General features: G+C 42.0%; 1 long non-coding RNA gene across 1 annotated transcript; it reads left to right on the forward strand.

The window, feature by feature from the left end:
- The first annotated feature begins 13,565 nt into the window (after positions 1 to 13,565).
- LOC145641036 (uncharacterized) lies at positions 13,566 to 15,790 on the forward strand. Its single transcript, XR_014115110.1, has 5 exons — positions 13,566 to 13,914; positions 14,158 to 14,230; positions 14,365 to 14,442; positions 14,532 to 15,417; positions 15,524 to 15,790. It is a non-coding gene; the product is annotated as an uncharacterized LOC145641036 (long non-coding RNA).
- The last annotated feature ends 2,260 nt before the right edge of the window (positions 15,791 to 18,050 follow it).

The raw sequence follows: 18,050 nt of genomic DNA on the forward strand, positions 1-18,050 counted from the left end.
ATTCAAAGACATTTTTGCCTTTGAAGTGGAAGAGATGCCAGGCGTCAGCCCGGATCTTGCTGTCCACAAACTCGCCGTGGACCCCAAAAAGAAGCCCATCCGGCAAAAGAAAAGAAACCATGGCGAGGAAAGAAGTCAGGCGGCAGCTGCCGAAGTTAAAAAGCTGCTAGACGCCAGGTTCATCCGGCCTTGTAATTTTCCCGACTGGGTGGCCAATCTGGTCCTTGTGAAGAAACCGAATGGGACCTGGCGCATGTGTGTTGATTACACATACCTCAACAAGGCGTGTCCGAAGGACAGTTACCCGCTTCCAAAGATCGACAGTCTGGTCGATTCTACAGCCGGTCACGCCTTGATGATCTTTATGGATGCCTACTCCGGCTTCCATCAGATACCCCTGTGGAAGAAAGATCAAGAGAAGACGTCTTTCGTCACTGATCAGGGGCTATTCTGTTATACTGTGATGCCGTTTGGCTTGAAAAATGCGCCTGCCACTTTCCAACGGATGATTAATACGGTCTTCATTAATCAGATTGGGAGGAATGTGGAGGCGTACATTGATGACATGATAGTCAAATCAAAGCTACAGACGGATCACCTTGCTGATCTCCGAGAAACATTCACCACCCTCAGGCGGCATAAGGTTATGTTAAATCCTAAGAAATGCGTCTTTGGTGTTGAGTCTGGGAAGTTTCTCGGATTCCTGATTGATCAAAGGGGGATAGAGGCTAACCCCGAAAAGATACAGGCGGTGATTGACATGAAGTCACCCCGCTCTGTCAAGGAAGTTCAGAGATTCACCGGTTGTCTGGCCGCCCTGGGGAGGTTCCTCAGTCGGTCAGGTGACTAATGCCTCTACTTCCAAGCAATCAGGAAGAAGACTAGATTTGAATGGGGGGATGACGCTGAGGCGGCGTTCCAGAGGTTGAAAGAGCATTTACATTCTCTGCCTAGGTTGGTCAGTCCCTTGCCTAGGGAGAAGTTGTAGATGTATTTAGCCGTCTCAGACCATGCCCTCAGTGCTGATCTCCTTGCTGAGCGAGACGGCGTGCAGCTCCCGGTTTACTTCATTAGCCATGTTCTTAAAAATGCTGAGCTCCGTTACTCCATGGTTGAAAAATTTGGCCTTGCTTTGTATATGGCATTCAAAAAATTGAAGCCTTACTTTTTGGCACATCCGGTGGTGATTTACACGGACCAGCCACTCAAGCAGCCAATGTCTACCCTGGACTCATTCGGGAGAATGTTGAAATGGGCTATTGAAATGCAGAGCCTTGAAATCACTTACGAACCAAGGAAGGCAGTGAAAGGTCAGGCGTTTGCCGACTTCATTGTTGAAATGACCCGTCCGGTGGCTCCGGATAATCTTGATTAGGTTTGGAAAGTGTATGTAGACGGGAGCTCTACTAAGAACGGCTGTGGTGCATGCGTAATTTACGAGTCTCCTGAAGGAGACAGATTTGAATATGCACTACGCTTCAAGTTTCAAGCCTCTAACAATGAGGCGGAATATGAAGCCCTGCTAGCCGGAATTCGCATGTGTAAGGCGGCAGGGGCCATGAAAATTGACGCCTACTCTGATTCTCAATTGGTTGTTAGCCAGTATGAGGGAAGCTACGAGGCTACTCATCCAGCTATGATCAAATATCTTCAGGCAGTCAAAGAAGAGGTCGGGGCACTTGAGGAATTCCGGCTGAATCAAGTGCCTAGGTCTGAAAACAACCAGGCGGATGCTTTGTCAAAACTGGCATCTTCCGCCTGCCATGATACGCCTCGGTCTGTCTTCTGGGAAGTTTTGGAAAAGAGAAGCATCAATGGAGATCCCATTGGAATTTTGGACCGAAGCTCTACCTGGATGGATGGCATCCGGGCTTATCTCTCAGACGACACACTTCCTGATTCGCCACAGGAAGCAGCCGCCCTGAAGAAGCGAGCTGCAAGCTTCGAGTTGAGAAATGGAGAGCTCTTCAAGACGGGGTTTCTTAAGCCTCAGTTGAAGTGTGTCACCCCAGAAAAAGGAAAAGAAGTTCTCGAAGACTTGCACTCGGGATTCTACGCCTCCCACATAGGCGGCAGGTCCCTAGCCGTCAGAGCCAGACGACATTACTTTTGGCCCACTCTTGAGGCAGACGCCAAGGAATTGGTGAAAAAATGTGACAAGTGCCAAAAGTTTGGAAAACTTATTCATCGTCCAGCTACTGATCTGACGGCCATCCACAACCCAATCCTGTTTGCAAAATGGGGCATGGACATTCTAGGTCCTTACACGCCTGCTCCAGGCGGAAAGCGCTATATCTTAGTGGCTGTGGATTACTTCACCAAGTGGGTTGAGGCTGAGGCGGTTAAAAAACATCAAGACATCAGACGTAATTTCCTTCATCTGGAAGAACATTATCACCCGGTACGGGGTACCCATGTCTATGGTCTTTGATAATGGTCCTCAGTTTGAGACGCCTCAGCTAAAAACTTGGTTGGGAGATCAGGGGATCTCAAGCTATTTCGCTTCTGTTGGTCGGCCCCAAGCAAACGGCCAAGTTGAAGCTTTCAACAAACTCATCTCAGACGGCATTAAAAAGAAAATAGAAAGAGCTGGTGGCTTATGGGCAGAAGAATTAATCCATGTCCTGTGGGCCATCCGAACAACAGCGAAAGGGGCAACCGGTGAAACCCCATTTCTTATGGTTTACGGTGCTGAAGCCGTCTTGCCCATCGAACATTACGAGCCGACTCTCAGAGTCATGCTGTATGATGAAGAGGCAAACTGGGAAGCAATGCGACTGGCATTGGATTCACTCCCAGAACGCCGGGGCAATGCCGCCTTGCGTCATGAGATTTACCGTCTGAGAATGACGAGAGCCTACAACAAAAAAGTACACAAGCGTCCTTTGAAAGTTGACGACTTAGTGTTACGAAAAATGGAGGTAACCGGTAGGGCCAATGAGCTGGGAAAGCTAACTCTGAATTGGGAAGGCCCCTACCGGATCTATGAAGAAGTAAGGGACGGCACCTACCGCCTGGAAACTCCGGACGGCAGGCGCCTGCCTAGAACTTGGAATGTAGACAATCTAAAAAAGTAGTACTTCTGAGTTTGTAGTTTTTTGTAAACAATGAGTCAATTATTGAAGATTAAGTATTTGTTTGCAAAATTTGAGTTATTGTTTGATTATTCATCCGGGTAACATCCAGGCGGATTCCCCATCTACCTAAGTTCGATACTTGGTAAAGGGGACATTTTTATTTTGTTTATCCGCCTGGGTAATGCTCGGATCCCTTGTTTACTTAAGTTGGATACTTTGTTTATTCAACTGCTTAACCATTTTTCTAACTAAGTTTGATACTTAGCATGGTCCGCCTGTGTAATACACAGACGGATTCTCCATTTTTCTCAACTAAGTTTGATACTTAGCATAATCGCCTGGGTAATGCCCAGACAGACTCGTTTGATTAAAAAATTAAGTTCGATACTTGGTGTAAATTCAACACTAATTAAGAAACTAAGCACAAAAACGTTTAGTGGCTACACAACCGGTCTCAAACAAGACCAGAGGCTAAAATGGTCGGATGGTTGCTCTTTTTATAAAATCGCATGTCCCAACATGGATAAAGGCGTCCGGCGACACCCCTCCGGGTGCAATCGTCGCAGAGAACAGACTACCTGTCGGTTCTATGTATCCATGCAGACGGCAAAAATTGAACGACCGAATTGGTCAACTCATAACCGCCTGACCGAAATAACCTACGAAGAACGAATAAGTCCCTAAATACCGGATGTCCATAGGCATCAGTCGGTCACCAGCTGAAGTTCTCACTTAGGTTATCCATTCCAAAATTGTACCTCACCCCAATTGGGGCAAGAGTTCAATGGCTATGAAATTTCTACCAGGACGGGCGTAACCCGTTTGGGTAGTAACCAAAATGCCTGTGGGTGTACGGCTGTGCACTTGGTTTGGGGCAATCACTACTGTGATTGATTGACTTACAAACATATCATGCTCTTTGCAGCATCAGACGTTTACAAGTCAATCAACCAGCTCCAGCTGAAACCAATCACACAGCCGTCCAGGGGCAAGGACAGCCAGACTATTGACTAGTTGGGCCAAATAAAAAAAAAATAAATAAATAAATAAAAATCGCCGCATGCTTTTAATAAGATAGGCAAAAATTAAAAATTCAAATGCAAAAAAAATCAAAACCGACTTAGTCGGTGCAATTCATAAAAGTCCATCCAACCAAACGGTTGTAATGGATCAAATGTTAACCGGACCTCGTCCGGGAGAGAGAAATTGTTAATTAACACGGCTCCACAGCCGGTAAATAAAAGGATACTCGGCACGCAGGCCAAAAAAATCAAGTTTTGGCATACAGCCGCTGAATAAAAAGAATTAAAAGAAAGCAAAAATTGGCATACTGCTGCTGAAGGGTCACTTCTGGCCTGCAGACGGAGCCTCCTGGTCCTCTCCCTTCTCCTCATCGTCTGAGGGAATTTCCCGCGCTTCACCAAGACCAGGAAGCTCAGGCGCGGACGGCTCATTGTTGTTGAGCCAGGCTTCAAAGGAGGCAGGCTCTGGCTCGCCTTGCTCTCTCAAGTACACCACGTACTCAGCATAGCTGTGTGCCATTGCCCAGATGCTATAATCAGCTTCTGGGTACAAGGCAGCCCAAGCAATCTTCATATGGGCGTCGTTGTCAGCATCACTTTCAGCAACAAGGCGGTTTTGCTCCGCCTCCAGGGTTGCTGCAAAGTTCTTCTGAGCTTGAGCAGCATCCTTCTCCAGCCTCTCAACCTTGGCTTTCAGTTTGCCAAGGTCCGCCTGGGCCTTCTTGAGCGCCTCATCAGCCTGCTTGGCGCTCTCGTCTGCCTTCTTTTGGGCCTCCTCCGCCCCCTTCTTGGCCGTCTCAGCATCCGTTACCCGCTGGTCGGCGGCCTTCAGATCTAGCTCCAGCTGCTGGATTTTAGACGCCTGTGTCATAATTATTGCTTTAGTTTCAAGTTCATTTACGATATTTGAGTGTAAAGCAATATTATCAGCGTCTATGGCAGACTTCTTGGCCCTTTTTACCTCTTCCCGTTTGCGGGAATAAGGACGTTTGAGCCCGTCCACCCGCAGCATGGCCTGCAAAAAAGCAGGCGGTATAAGAATTACGGGCGGGGAAATTACTTGAAAAAAATAATATGGAATTGACAGGTTTCTTACCTCAGCCAGAAGGGATAGAATGCGTTCAAGATTGAACGTCTCTATCCCAGGGATATTGTCCTTATCCTTCTTCCGGACGGCGTCCAGCATGGCTTTGGCGTGCTTCTGGACGTCTGGCCAGCGGGGAGATTGTGTTTGATCTGCACCACAATCAATAAGTGATGAGTGCGAAACTAAGGCGGCACCTATTTGTATCCGGCTGTCTGAGGATGACGTCTGTTGGGAGTGGGATTTCACCCGTAAAGGCCACCCTAGCTCAGGCGGGGATTCAAAAGGGTTCTTACCTTCAGAGCCGGCCAAGTGGGGAACGCTTGCAGGCGTGGTGAACCCCGCGGCTGCTGAGGGGTTGGCAAGGTCTAGGCATAGGCTGCCGCCTACTTTCTCGAGCCGCCCCGCTATCCGCATCGTCTTTGCCCCGGCTGAGGCGTCAGGAGTTGACGCAGAGGCGGACTTTTTTATTCTATTGAGAACGGCTGGGGCCTCCTCTCTAGCCCGTTTGAGATTTTTCTCAAACGATTTCCCAACTTCTCCCCCCTGTGAAAATAAACAAGTAAAGGTTAGTATCCGAGCAAGACAGTTTATAAAATAAACTTAAGAAAGGGTCAGGCGCTTAATACCTTGGCCCTGACCTCGGCCGCAGATTTCTCCGCAAGCTCTTTGCGGATGGTCGCAGAAGACCGCTTGGGAGTTTTCTCCTTCTGCAGCATGTTCAATGCTTCTTCTGCAAAAAGAAAGAAATTGGTCATCATAAATCAATACCGATAGAAAAGTACTACAGACGGTATGAACTCAGGTGCGTACGTTTATTAAACATGTGCCCTAGCCCACAGGCGGCTAAGAAACATTCATCCCTGAACCAAGCGCTCTTGGGAATCCAGTTCTTAGGAACTTTTATTGTTTCCCCGGTTGACAGAGTTTCGTCTGTGAGGCCAAAAAAGTCTGCCTCAATTATTTCGTCAAAGTCTTTCTCTGGGATACGGGGAAGAGCGCACTTCCTGCCTAACAAGTCAGGCTTCTTATTGTACAGACGGAATTCATAATTCTCCCGTCTGGTTGGGGTTGACATCAGGTAGAACCTGTGCTTCCAGCGATCGAACTTGGAGACCTTGTCCAAGGTCATCATATATTGCGGCTGTGTGGTTAGAGTATACCACGCTCTCCAGCCGCCTGGGCTCCTGCTGAGGTAATGCATGCTCGCAAAAGCCTCCCAGCCGGGGTTAAGCCCTTGGAACTCGCAGGCGGCAACATACCCCAGAATGTTGGTCCAGGAGTTGGGGGTAAGTTGCCAGAGCCCCAGACCGTAGCCCCTCAAAATTGCCTTCACCGCCTGGTGAAGGGGGAAGCGAAGGCCGGCTTTGAACGCCGCCTCGTAACAGCCAAAATAGTTGTTGGCGTTCTGTTGATCATCCCCCCAGACGATGGTGCCAAGTTCAGGCGGTACCCGGATCTTATACCCGTCTCCTAGCGGGTGCATTTTCTTAAAATTCTCTAAGTTCTCCCCCATCTGGATTCGGTCCTTGGAGGAGACGTGGATGCTGAAGGGATCGTCCTTCTCACTCCACTTTTTCCTTTCTTCCTCCTCACTATCCGGAAGAGGGGGCAAGTCATCGCTGCTCTCGGAGGTAGAGGCGGAGCTGTCACTCTCCGTCTCCCCCTCACTTTGGTCCATGGGGGCAGAGGCGGCATCGTCGCCGCCTTGGTCATATTCCTCTAGGAAAGAGTCAGCGGGGGTTGAGGGGGCGCGCGGAGGGGATCTTTCCAGAGTCGTCTGATCTCCCTGACCAGACGTGTCTCCCTCAGGCGTTTGGCCGCCTGAGCCTTCGCCTCTGTAATTTGGATCATTGGCCGTCTGCATTGTCCGAGCCATGGTGTCCTGCACAGACACATAACTAGTCGGAATCCATGGCAAAGGGTGGTCCCAACACCCCGAGCCGGCACTCCCAGTCCTAGACTTAGCCGTCCCTGGTGACCGGCTTGACTCTAACCTAGGCTGTGCCGTGTGTGTTGGTGATGCATCCATTTATTGCAAGAAATATGTACAGGCGGTGAAAAAAGAAAAGAGCTGAGAGAGACAGAGACGGTACCTTTGGATTTGGTATCTGAAGGAGCGCGGGTCCGGCTGGGTTGCGGAAGAACAAAGTTTCTTGCTTGCGCCTGACTCAAACGGATGACTTCTGCTCTATCAAAGTTTTCCTCTCTAGAAAATTGTTGTAAAACGTACAAAATTATGAGGGTAAAACGGCTATATATAAGGGGTAAATACGGGGGCATTTCCGTAATTTACCTAGAAGGTGAACGGTTACTATGTAACGGTAAAATTACCGCCAACCGGAGAGTGGCATGTGTCACAGATGCCACGTGGCATGCCACGTCACATCTGTGAGGGGCAAATGTTTAGGGTATTTTTACCCTGCCACGTGGTCCAATCAGAGGGTGACACGTGTCAGCCTCAGATTGGTCCAAAATGGACCAATCCCTGTTTGACACGTGTCATTCCAGAGATAAAGGGGAAAAGGCGGCCTTCAGGCCCAAATCCCGAGAAAGCCGGAATACGGCGCAGCCCACCAATGATTAGGGTTCAGTGACCTAATCAGGGGCAATTTTAGATGACCCTATAAATAGGGCGATGTCCCTCATTTCGAGGGCAACTTTTCCATTGATTACAACTGCACTCTCTTACATCAGAGAAACACCTGAGCTTGGAATCCGAGCAGATACCCACCTAAATTTCCGTTCTCTTTATTCCGTTTCAAGTTATTAACTTGTGCGTCGGAGGCGGAGCACCACCCAACAGGTGTCTCCGTTTGTTTTGCAGGTTCAGCTCATCCCGGATCAGTCTTCGTGTTGTAACTCTCCCGAGGGACAAAAACCCCCAAAACAATTATTATTATTGATTATGATGATGATTATTATTGTGATTATTCTTTATTATTTTTAATTATAGTTGTTATAATTATTGTGATGATGATTATTTTTTATGATTATTATTTTGATAATTTATTATGTTGCTTGATGATTTTATTGTTATTGCTTGATCACACCTTTTATGCATGTTTAAAGGGAATTTGTACTTGTAATCGCTTAATAAAATATTTAATAATCTTGTTAGGGTTAATTAGATTATAATTCAAGTGATCGCCAATAATAATTTATTTGTGCATTAAATTCAACCAACATAGATAAACAGGTTTAGGGTTAATCATATTGATTGTATGTTAGTCAGAAAACGCACATGAATACGATCAGAATAAAGTAGATGCCTATTAGTAGGGCAGGTTCAATCTCTTTTAGGTTGGATTTGTACCTTCATCCCCGAACCCTTATTTGGTTCAAGACCTTATGGAGTTGACGATCTCTTGGATCGTTAAGGGGTGTAACCTTCACCCTGTGAACGGTTTACAAGTTCCTAAAACTTGTTGGCGACTCTTTTACTCTATCTTTTTCCCTTTTGGACGCCACCGTACTTTAGTGTATGATCATAGTGGGGTTCAAGCAAGGGGTAAATTTATCCCTACAGTGAGTAACCGGTTTTAAAGGTTACAAGTTTTTTGTCTTGTTTAAAATTGACACCCTCAAAGGTTGTATTATTAAAAATTAATTCAAAGGTTGTATTTTTATAAAAAAAACCGGTCAAAGATTGTATTATTTTCCGTAATTTTTCCAATATTGAAATATCGACAAAGCTAAACTAAACAACTAGGCTTTCCCTTAATTACACAAAGGTACAGACCATACCAAGAAGATGAGCAGGTCGGTGATTAGGAAACTCGAACTCCACTTCGTCTTCATCGACGGGACAAAGAGATAACTGGTAGCTCAAAGAGGACGCCGAACTACCTGTGAACCTTGATACAAGTCGCCAAAGGTACGGAAGAAGAAACCCCCAATTGAAACCCTAACCTAGCTATACTCCGAAAAATCGAAGCGTATGGATTGGTGGTAGGAGAAACAAGGTCTAATCAAGCGCAAGCCTTCAAAGACTGCTCGCCGGAGACCTTATAAGAGCAGCGACGCTCAGCTCACCGGCGGCAGGGGAAAACACGGGGTGGGGGTGTGGCTCATGACTTCGCGAGGGACAGACGGTGAATGTTAACATATCTCACCAATTGCCACCACTCCATAGTTCCCTATTGCTCATGACTCCATAGTTCCCTATTGTATTCGCAGAGCAACAATGGAAAATACAATTAATCCCTCCCCTCCTACGCCAACTTCTAAGCGTTTTCCATTAGAGATTTAATCTAATATCCTTTCAAGACTACCAGTTAAAGATCTTTTCGTTACCAATGTGTTTGTAAACGTTGGCGTGACGAAATCAAGAGCCCTAATTTCATCAAGTCTCACACATCCCAAATTGTCAATTTCAACCCCACAAATTCAAGAGGTTCTGTTATCTTATTTAGTCGTCCCTCGGCTAAATTATATTCCATTGATTATCATTCTTCGGAATACGTCAAGAAGGTAACTCGATTATCTCAATCTTTTGAGTATGACACTCGACTTGTTGGGTCGTGTAATGGCTTGTTTTGTTTCAAGTTAACAGGATGGTTTTTTATTTACAACCCGGCCATTGAAGCGTGTAAAACTGTTAGTGTATCGCCCAACAGTCAATCGTGTTCGTTCGGATGGTCACCCGAAACAGGTTGAATCTCATGTTTATAGCTTGAGGATCAATTCATGGAAAGTCGTCCAAAAACCTTTGATGATTTATTTGTCGACTTATTCAAATCATATGATTCTGTCTAATAATGTGTTGCATTGGATAGATTATAAGCCTCGTAAAGAAACGAGGAATAGTGATTTTATAATGTCAAATATCATAACGTGCTTTGATCTAGGAACGGAAGAATATCATGAATTGCCGCTCCCTAATGATGATAATGATGATGGGGTTATTATATCAGAGTTGGCTGATTTAAAGGGTTACTTGCATTTGGTAAAATATTGTATGTTTCGGTCAGGTTTCCATATAATGGAGATATGGATTATGAAAGAGTATGGTGTTAAACAAACATGGTCTAAATTGGTTAGCATTGAATTTGATGACATTATTGCTGATATAGTTAGACGCCAAGTCTACTCTAGCAATCCTTTTATGCCGTTGCTTCTTGCATATTCAGAGGACGGACAAGAAATCCTAGTGGATTTAGGGCGATATTCTGAAGATGGTATGATTTTTGAGGCTCGAAATACAAGTATGTGATTTGGCTGCTGATTTCAGGGATGTATATGTAGTGATGCCATGGGTTGGTTCCTTTGTTTCCTCCTCTATGTGAATCGAAGTAATTGACTATATAGCCCTGCATCCTATCACAGGATTGGGGGATGAGGAATCGAACCCCATTACTTTTGGGGGGGGGGGGGGGGGGGATGGAGGGACTAACCATCCCTCCATCTCGTAGATTCACTAAATCGGGTTCTAGTACCTATCTCTGTTTATGTCTTAATTTGGTTATTAAGTCTTGTTTCTAGATTTTGTCATAGTTTCAAATGAATTCATACAGGTTTCAATTTGATTAGCACGATCCGTTGGAAAGCTGATCAAGCATGTATTCTGTTAGAGTTTGTTTAAACTGTTGAAATGAATGAATCCTTTTTATGTTGTGTTTTCCTCTCCTACATACTTTGTAGTTCTCTGGTTTGAATTTGTTTATGATCAAGTTTAGTTTAGATTAATTAATCAAAAAGTTTAATGAGTTAAATTACTGATATTGTTCCTATTATTACTCATTGCTCTTCATTTCATTGTAATGCAATAAGTGATTTTATGTTTGTTCCTTGCTTAATAAATTATGAAGTTGGCTCTTCCTTGATAAGTTATAGAATTCTGTAAAGGGGTAGTATTGTATAAATTAGCATAAGTGATTACTGCACGATTAATGCAAGGGTGGGCGCCTCTCCTTCCTCTTGGGCTGCTCCTCACGGGGACATTGTTAAGGTAAATGTTGATGCTCATGTCTTGAGTGGGAGAGGTGTTCAATTGGGAGTTGTATGCCGGGATGCTTGAGGGAAGTTGCTTGCTGCTGCTGTGAGTGTGAGGCATGTGGATGCGTGTTGGGGGGCTGGTCTTGCAGAAGCTTGTGCTGCTAGATTTGGTGTGGAGGTTGCTAGAAGGTTGGGGTTTATGAAAGTGCACTTAGAATGTGATGCTCTTGCTGCTGTCCAAGCAATCCAGAACAAGAAGATTGGAGTTGCTACTATTTTACTTCTCTTGATGATGTGTTGCAAATGCGTAGTGAGACTAGTGACTTTTCTTATTTCTCTTGCTCTCATGTTAGGGGTTCGGGAACACGGTAACCCATTTTGGCAGGGAACCTCACATTACACCTATGTATATTTGGGGTACAATATCTGGCCCACAATTAACATGGTTATAGTTTTGATCGATTAACTAGATAAACTCCATGCAATGCACAGCATAAAATAATTCTTTGAAATAAATATATATTTTATATATGTCTCTCATATGAGATAAATTATAGAAATATAACCATTAATTGTAATGCTATTTTGATCTAATTAATTTTGATGAATAGTAAAAAATTTAAGCAAATTATACAATATGGAGGACTCTTTAATAGGAGTAATTATATTTTGAAGCTGAATAGTCACCTATAAATTTATAATATAAAATATGGAGTATAATATAATATAATAATTGTCTTATAAAAAATTATTATAATAATTTAAGGTAAAATAAATAAATAAATAAGAATATGATGTCTTAAAAAGTGACGATGTTTTATTATATTTATAGATGTTCGTTGGGAATTTTAGTCAGTTTATATTACTATTTTTTTTTTAAGAAATTAGTATTTTGTTTGTAAAATATTACTCGTACTAAGTAAACAAGCTAAGTGACACACGAATTGTGTGTGAATATATAAGGGTTGATTCTCTTTTTTTTTTTTTTTTTTTTTTTTTTTTTTTTTTTTTTTTCGTTTCAAATAGATGGTAATTTCTTTAGGTTGTAGTATTTTTAGATGGTAGTTTTTTTTTTTTTTTTTTTTTTTTTTTTTTTTTTTTTTTTTAAAAAAAGATGGTACTCCCTTCGTTTTTAAATACTTGCTCCATTTCTATTTTTTACACTATTCATTCGTCCTACTTTGACTAATATTTGTGATTTACACATAAGAAAAATTATGGTCTTGTGGGTACTTGTTGGAATTGTCTCAATAAATAGATTATTAATTTTCAATTGTTAGAGTTTATACTTATTGATAATTAAAGATATTATTGATCAAAGATTAACATCGGCATTCGTGTCCAAGAGAAAGGGAGTAGTTTTTTTTTAAAAAAAAAGCAAGAGAAAATTGAGAGGGGTTATTTTGGAAAAGTGAAATTTATCCCCGAAACCCCCCTTTCACTTTATATATAGGATAGAAAGAGAGTTCATATTTATTCGAGTTAAGTAAACAAATGGGCCCTACATTGTTGATTTTTTCACCGTTTGGGTACTCTATTTTTTTTCCATACCGTTTAGGTACTCTTACCCTTTTTCTTATCAAGAAAATTATTTTACCCAAAAGAATTGAGTATCCTCCTTGGTTAAAAATTGAGTACCTTGGGTTAACTTTAAACCTCAGCATGAATCCTCAAGCAACACCTTGTGGGGCCCACCATAAAAAGCGTGGTTTCTTTCTTATTCCTTACAGAAAATTATCTCTTTCCTTATTGCTTTTTTCTTCAAAATTCAAAGATAATTTTTTCGCGCAATCTTCAAGATCTTCTTCAATCTCTCTCCTCTGATTTTAGATCTTCGTTAACCTAACTCAAACTTTTCATTTCATATTTCATGGTTTGATTTTTTTGAAAAACAAAAAATCTGGATTTTACGATATATTTTGAAAAAAAGAGAAATATAGGGTTTTTGATTTTTTGGATTTGCGATTTGTGTTGTAACTTTTGTAAATGACGATGAAATAGTTTGAATCCATGAAAAGCAAAAGATATTTGTTGTGGATTAATGTTTTGAATTTAGAGAAATGAAGCGTGAGTTAGCAGCATTGGAGATGCAGTCTCCGTTGATGGGGAGAATGACTTGTTCGAGTAATTTCGAGCTCGAAAATCGAAGGTATTGAGTAATGGTCATGGTAATAATGGTGCACTCGAGGTTTCGGAGGCAAGTGGATGTGTAGGAGATCAAAATGGAGCTCATGATCCGAAATCGAAGGAGAAAATTGGAGTACCTCCGGAGAAAATACAAGTTAATAACTGATATCAACCTATTTTGTTGATATCGGGGGCATTACCGTCTTTTCCTCAGTTAAATGAGGGGCACGAAGGTCCATGCAAAAAAGCCAACTATGTTCCCGTAATATGAGCCCCGTTTTAAAAAAGTTGAAAAGGAACCGCCGTTAACGACTTAAACCCACTTTCTCACTTTCACAGGTTACCTCTTTACCCTCTTTCTTACTTTCAATGGTGGAATCGAATCCGTAAAAAGTTGCTGGGAGTTGTTCAATTGTTGGCTTGATTGCAAAATCGCAGTTGAAGATTGGACGGATAAGTTGCAGTGTCGGCTTAATTGAAAAATCGCAATGTCTTTGTCCGGAGGCAGATCAGTTGGCCGTAGTAATCCTTTCTTCTAGAAATTTTATGTCGGTAGGGTTTCTATTGGCTTTTCACCGAATATTCGATTGCGTACATGATGACCAGTTGCTGGGAGTCGGCTGAGGAGTCATGGCATTAAAGGGGTATTTGCAAACCCTAAAGTTAGGTAATTACAGTGGTTTATTTAATTTATGAATTTAATTGGTTGTTATTTTCGCTGAGTAGTTATTTGGAATATTCGATTGTGGGTAGACTTTGGCATAAATGATGATTAGTGTTATTGTTGTCTTTGTTTAGTGTTGTTGAAAAATCCAATGACTCTTCCAATTACTTAAGTTGTTCTATTAATTGGATGCCTGGTGATGTTCTGAAATTGGTTATTTTATTGCTGCAAATACTCATTTTTTAGGGTAGAATATATGGGTGGAAGGAGATGTTTGAAACGCAAAAGGAGTGCTATCCAAGAAGATGATTTGGAAGAGGTATTTGTCTGCAATTTAGAATCGTTGCATGCTTTCATTCTTGAATTCAGTCGTTAATAATCGGCTTTGTTGTGTTATTGGAGGTTGATTATTACACACCAACACGTATCTTAAATTTGATATTGATGTTGCAGGATGATTCATTAACTATTGGTGGTAAAATTAAAGCAAGAGGGGATGTTTTATTGGAAAGGGATAGAGCTAGTAGTCAGGTGAGTAAGTTGTTATGGACAGTATGGTTTAATGTTTTGCTAAGTGATTTGTAATTGTAATTAGGTGATGTCGAACCTCTTCTTTGCAGCCACTTAACACTAGCTGTCGTATTGAGACCTTTGGAAGAATATGCCAAATTTTGATGATCGGAGAATTCGATGGGTTGGAGAAATGGGTTTTGGCGGTCTTTTACACTTTGCAGGAGACATGCATGTCCCAAGGAAGCTATCTTACTGGTTAATGACTCGAACTGATCCTCTGAATAGTACTTTAAGAGGTGTAGATGGTAGATTGTTCAATATTTCAAAGAACCAAGTACATTGGGTCCTAGGTATTCCTAACAAGGGATTTGTTGTTCCAACTTACAAATCATTATCACAAGAGGGCAAGCTTAAGATTCTAGACATAATGGGTAGGTATGGCAAATCATGGAATAGTAAATCAACCAAGACTGGTAGACACTACAAATAGAGGGAATACCTGTTAATAGGCAATTAATGGAGACGGTAGAAGGGCATTAGCAGGAACACGAGGAAGATGAGTTCAAAATTTTGTTTTTATTACTGTCATTCGAAATGTTGTTATGCTCGACATAATCCTCTAGGCTAGCGTCCGATCATGTTTCTTCATTGACATGTGCCCCTGGAGCTGCGGAGTATGACTGGTGTAGTCTTGTGTTGAAGAAGCTGATGGACAGTGTTGCTGCATTTTCACGTAGATATTACTCGAGTGGTTTTGCTAGTGGGTGTGGTGGTTGCCTTATTTTTGTTGTGGTATGTCTGTTTCTGATCCTCATTTTTCCTTGTGTAATCTTCATTAACCCAATATGTCAGGTTATGTATTTGGATCGTCTTAATAAGCAACCTGTAGGATGGGGTGTTTTTCTGAGGCTGGATGTCTGGAACATGAACCAGATTCGTAGGGCTATAAAGGATGATAGCAAACCAGACGGTGGTGATTTTGGGCAACTTGGTGTAAGTTCCAAAATGAAAAGCTGATGTTCTATTGTAGTTCTATTGTAGTCCTTGTTGGATCTTGTTATTCACATTTTGTTTATCTTCATAACATTTTCTATTGTAGACCCTGGATGTTGCCTATGGTGAACGACATCCTAGATTAGCAAGGGAAGAACGAGCCTTAGGAGATGAGAAGTTTAATTTTCTTCTCACTCCTTTGTTTTGGCCACTAGGAGGAGTAGTGGTGGCCGAATGCATCAAAGGCTTAGGTGGATTGCAAGCCGTGGTGGCTTGATGTTGAGATCGAGCCTTGTTTAATTCGCCCTTATCCGCCGCATTCATCCAAGCTTTGTAAAAGGAAGATAATACAATACTCGCAGTAGGATTGTAAAAGGAAGATAATACAATACTCGCAGTAGGATTTTGCACTACCCATCTAGGAAGACTTGACCAATATTTCATCCAACGAGAAATTTGTTTAGGTTTAAAGATCACATCTTTAGGAGCATCACAATCTTGCGGGGGAATAATTTATTTCATCCCATATTGTCTCATTACCCTGCAAGGAAAGATATAAGTAGTACTAGATAGGCCTAGAAGCCTAATATAAGGGCAATTAAAACTATTCCCAACCATACTACTTATGTTCCACCAAGGAATCACAAAGCGTATGTTAGGAGCCCCGTGACAGAAAAACGACGTCAATTCTTCTTCATTCTTATGTTTATAGAGAATTCGACGTCCAGGGAATGTCCTTACTCCATTAGCCTCAAGGTTTTGTGGATGATTAACAATTTGCAAATGCTCCATGAGCCAAATCTAAAAAAAAAAAAGAAAATTAAGTTTGTGAATTTACACAAGCAAGTGGTGCGCGCATCAAAATCAGTTGCGCACACCAACCGCGCGCAGCGCAGAAGATTGCATTGGTCATGCCAGCGTAACTTCATGACTTGCGCTGAAATACTACAAAAAAAACATACGTGTAATAGGAGTGGACTTCTCGTGAAATCGTTTTCGTTAAGGTCTCCTCTAAGGCGATTCAAGCATAGAACGGTTTCCGCCGAAGCCAAAGGAGCGGGTGAATGACATCCCTGTATTTACTCTACTATGGACACCATGGAATAATATCCATACTCTTTGCCTGTCTTAAGCAAACAATTAACAACAAGACAATAACATAAAGCACGAATTTTAAAGCGTTGTTTAGTCATGTTGTCACGAGGGGCGACGAAGTGTTCAATAAATTGGGTCAAATTCACGGCTTCTTCAGTTCCAATGTTAGTCATATCATTGTCAGACAAACCAAAAAAACTTTGGAATATAGGTTTGGGATCCGACAAGGTAGGCGCATAGGTCAGACGGAGAGTATTTGTAGGAAAGCCTAGCAAGGCCTCAAACTCACCAAGAAGTGGGACAATCTCTTCCCCTTTATACAAGAAAAGATGGTGGTTAGAGTCCCAATGGTTGGCGACGGCATGAAGAAAATCAAATTAATCACTATTTGCATGTAGTTCAATAGAGGGGCTAGGTGGTAAATTTTGAAAGCTAGTTTGTCCTCGGTTGAGAGGTAAGTGACCCATTGCTTCAAACGTTGTTCAAAGGTTTTCACCATCAATCAAATAAAAAAAAAAGAGAGAGAGAATTTAGAGAGATTAATTCTTTTTAGTTTCTTATAATATTACTAAACGAATGAATGCGAGATACTCAAAAGCCTACACGAAACCACGTTTAAATAGACCCAAGAGGGGCAAAATTTTGGCAATTTTTGCTCGGAAGAAAGTTCACCAGCAGGTGGCACAACCAATTTACATGCGCGCGACAGCCGCACGCAACTCATCCAGTTGCGCACGTCTACTTTGTTGCATCATTTGAGTTAGGATTATTTCCGTATTTTGGACTACATAATGACGGAATCTCATGATATCTTAACACAAATCATACGCTTACCTTTTACTAACCCTTGTGTCATTTTCCTTGATAGTTTCTTATTTTTCTTTTTTCCTTTACTTTTTTCCTTTTCTTCTTTCCTTTTTCCTTTCTTTTTCCTATTCTCCTTCCTTTGTGTCTTTTTTGTTATTTTTTTGAAGGGGTTAAGTCGGGAACCCTTCCCTCCATCGGGATTTTTTTTAAAATTTTTTTTTAAAAAATAAAAAAAATAAAAAATGTACACATGGAAACAAAAAAAAATGACATATATATACCAAAAACGTGTCATATGTACAACAAAAAAAATATATACATCTGTTTCCTAATAAAAAAAAATGTGTGTACAAAGGAGGTCAGGATGCTCGACGACTCCCAGACGGCTGCTGCACATCCTGCAAAATCTGAACGAAAATTAATATATAAAATGTGTGATGACTTTGTTAAAAGAAAAGTAAATATATAATAAACTTACCGCGACCATCCGATGATCACGTCATGACAAAGTGATGAGAGCTCTCCGATAAACAGCTCGGAAAGCGCGCAAAGTCCTCACCATGCCGTTCACGGTCTCTTGCGGAACCTGTTCCAAAATACAAGGATAGTTAGCAAAAAATGTATATATATATATATAAGGGACATACCAACTCAACCGTCTCAGGAACAATCGGTATCCCCTCCTCATCCTCCGCTGTTGGAAGGATCTCACTAATTACCGACCCAGCAAC

The sequence above is a fragment of the Chenopodium album genome, chromosome 7 (genome assembly GCF_948465745.1).
Source record: "Chenopodium album chromosome 7, dcCheAlbu1.1, whole genome shotgun sequence".
Taxonomy (NCBI): domain Eukaryota; kingdom Viridiplantae; phylum Streptophyta; class Magnoliopsida; order Caryophyllales; family Amaranthaceae; genus Chenopodium; species Chenopodium album.